The sequence below is a fragment of the Arachis ipaensis genome, chromosome B02 (genome assembly GCF_000816755.2).
Source record: "Arachis ipaensis cultivar K30076 chromosome B02, Araip1.1, whole genome shotgun sequence".
NCBI lineage: Eukaryota > Viridiplantae > Streptophyta > Magnoliopsida > Fabales > Fabaceae > Arachis > Arachis ipaensis.
Genome location: NC_029786.2, coordinates 21,497,406 through 21,501,090, shown reverse-complemented (window position 1 = coordinate 21,501,090; position 3,685 = coordinate 21,497,406). Strand labels below are relative to the sequence as shown.

The 3,685-nt window shown below is 35.6% G+C and overlaps 1 long non-coding RNA gene across 1 annotated transcript; it reads left to right on the top strand.

Moving 5' to 3' along the window:
• On the top strand, positions 387 to 3,311 carry LOC107628251. Its single transcript, XR_001617655.2, has 3 exons — positions 387 to 776; positions 863 to 995; positions 2,988 to 3,311. It is a non-coding gene; the product is annotated as an uncharacterized LOC107628251 (long non-coding RNA).

Sequence of the window (3,685 nt, the reverse complement as noted above, 5' to 3'; positions counted from 1 at the left end):
TTTGTACCATTTTGATTCATTTTTTTCTAATTTTATTCTACTTTGTAAAAGAAAATTAGACTTATTTTTTTTGTAATTATTTAAAAAGGATAATAAAATGGCTTATATGATCTTCTAATATTGTAGTATTTTTTATTTTTTACTCAATTGATAAAATATGATTGTTGTTATACTCATATAAAATGCTGTGATATAGTATTAAAAAAAATTAGACGATATTTGTAAACCCCGTAAAATTAGTAAATAATTAGTCAATGAATCGAATTTTAACTAGGAAAATAAAAAATGTAGATCTAATATTAAAATAGAATATATCTCTTCAAAACGAGAATTTTGACACTAATTTCGAAAAATTTGGTCTAAAATTTGGCTAAACGGGCCGAATCGGTTGAACCGAACCCAAACCGAGCCCGTAAGCCCAACCGAGCCCTTATTAATGAGACAATCAGCGTCTCCTTCTTCTCCAACTTAACATATCCACGCTGCAACTTGAAGAGAGGAAAGGGAGAGCTTTCCAAACCCTAGCCCCTTTAATCAAACTACCATAACTTTTCGTTCCGAGTTTCGATCGCTGCACCATTTGCGGCTATGCGTTCACCGCGTCGAACTCTACAATTCTATCGGATCAATTTTGCTAGTAATCTTCTCCCTCAATCCAGTTTCTCTACCCCTTAATTATCAAAAATTGTGGGTGCTCAAGTTGAAGAATTTGTTGATTTTGGTTCTCTAGGTTTGAATTAGCTTGCGGAATTCGACTCTCTTGATCTGTGGGTATGGTGAGGTCTCTAAACCTAGCTAATTTTTTGTTTTCAATATGTAGAACTCTGAATTTTAAGTATGTAAGTATGATATATGAAAATAGGTGTATAAATAAACATATTGGAACTTGAATTGTGGACATTGGAGGTTTGGTGAAGAATCGGTGCCAAGTCTTGGTGATTTTGGAATTGTGGGGCTGTGTTTGGCTTCGGATAATACATGAAAAAGCAGTCAAGGTATGGTTTAGATTTCGCGTATTTAATATATAATGTCGTGTGAAAACTTAGGGTAGAGACCCATAGGATAGGTTGAAATGTATGTGCATAATTATTGCTTAGTGTTTTTGAAAAGAAGTAAGTTTTGGTATTGGTGCTTGTTGATCAAATGATAAATGATGAATTTGATGATTGATCACTTGAGGATAGGGATATATATTAGTCTTGAATTGGTGAATTATAATTTTATTGGTGTATGTTGGAAGTGTATGTATGATATTGTTGACTTGGGGATTTGATATATTATGGAGATTGAGTGGTGTTTACTTGGATGTGTTGGTATTGTTATAATAAATAATGTTGTAATAATGGTTGAAGAATTTCAGGATGATGATAATGTGTATTTGGAATGATATATTAGTTGTGCGCAAAACTTGTAAAGTTGGATTGAATTGAGGTGTTATTGAGCTAAGGAAATGCAATGGTTGCAAGAATTGTTGTGTTATGGTGAAAGGTAATTTGTATTGATGATTATGGTTTGTTGAACTGAATGAGAATGAGTTTTAAAAAGGAAATGTGATTTTTTTGGGTAAAAATGGGGTTTGGCATATTTTGGTAAACTTTGATTTTTAATGAATTTCGGTAGTCCATAACTTGCTCCTCAAATTTTGGATGGAAATGAGGTTTGTTTTAAATTAAAGAAGGTTTTAAAAGCTTGAAAATGATATAACGTTTGCGGAAAATCGAATTTTGTAGAGGAAGTTATGGACGCTGAAAATTCGGTACGAAAAACTGAAATTTTGAATGTTGCAGCAGAACCAGATTTTCTGATGTGTGCCCACGCACACATCTGTGCGCACGCACACCTGGTATTTTTCATTAAGTGTGCGTACGCACACCCTTGTGCGCACGCACACACTAGGATAGGCCTTCTGTTGGTAGCGCTAGCACAGGTGAGGCGCATGCACACTTAGTGATGTGTGCGCACGCATACATCCGTGCGCACGCACACATTCTGCTTCCTTTCTGGGTTGTGCGCGCGCACACACCCTGTTTTTCAGCACCTGTATTTTGCTGTTCTAAACATGGTTTTGAACCCCTAAATCCCTATTTTTGCCCTGTTAACCTTAGATTCTACTAGCAAGCTTAATAATTAGCAGAAGTTAGGATTTTAGGGTAACTTGGGAATGAAGAAAGAGGTAAATATGATAAGTTATGTGAAAGGGAAGTAGTTATGGAATGAAGTAATGATGCCATGGCTTGATAAATGACTAAAGAATGATTATGAATATTAAATGGATTATGAATGATGATATTTGAGATACGAGTTTCCCTGGGTAACAGAATCGTGGCTCGCCACCACGTGTTCCAGGTTAAATCTCGATACTCTGTTGACCCTATGTCGTAAGGGTGACCGGGCACGTATAAATTCTCGGGTATGGATAGCCCCCATTGAGTGATTTATGAATGAATGTTTGAATGATAAATGAATGTGAAATCTATGCATACACTCATGGGGATGCGCGACGGGGGACAGTCTAAGGTTTTCGGACTTGTTGGGTTGGCTGGATAACCGACAGATGAGCCTCATCAGCCATAGGACAGGCATACATCATGTGCATTTGTTTGTTTGATTGCTATGCATTATCTGGGATTGCCTAACTGAATATATGTATTCTGCTACCTGTTATAATTGCTACTTGCACTATCTGTTTCTTACTTGTGCGTGAACTTGTTTGGTTGCTTGTCTCTGCTAAATTGTGGATGGCGGAGGAACGAAGGAAGGGTGAATTAGTTAGGCGTTAGAGGTTAGGTTTTAAGGCAAATAAGTATAGGGTACTTAGATTACCTATCCCTTTTTATGGCTTCTGTTTAGAGATTAAGTTACATAACTGTATGTTGGAGTTCTAGAATTGCCTATGGCATTCCCAGGACCTTATTTATTATACGCGTGGCACCTTTACCATGCTGAGAACTTCCGGTTCTCACCCCATACTGTGTTATTATTTTCAGATGCAGGTCGAGAGGCTCCTCGCTAAGCGTCTGGGTTCTGGAAGCGGAATAGTCCTGGGTGTATTTTGGGCTTTATGTTTGTATATATATAACTTATGTACTTAGCTTGCTCTCCAAGATACTTGATTATTTTGTTCCTCATAGAGGTTACAGGAGGGCTAGGGTCCTTTTTCTGTATTTTGGGTATTTGGGATACTTATGTATGTATATGTATATATTCTCTGGCCAGCCTTGGCTTTGCAAGCTGAGTCAGGGGCTAGTTTCACTGTATTCTTGACTCTCTTTTTGCTCTTTCGTTTATTCATGTCTTTAACTTTTAGATTTCTTAGCTCGCAAGTAATTCTATTCTTTGAGTGTTGCGCTTTTTATTTTGCGATACATTGCTTTACCCGTTTTTCAAGGCTCTTAGTATATTTTATCCTTTGTTATGTATTATTATATATTTTATTTTAGAAGTCGTAATACCACACTACCTCTGTTTTACATCCTAGGTGTAAAGTTTTGTGTGGTAGGGTGCTACAATATTAGTACAAATTATAACTCTTACATTAATATATTAATTGAATAACAATTTATTAGTGATTGTATAACAAAATTATTTTAGAGTATGCGGCATAAATTAATTAAAGAGAGTATATCATTTTATTTTGCTCTTAAAATATTTAATAATGACAATAATATTAATTAATTTTTACCAT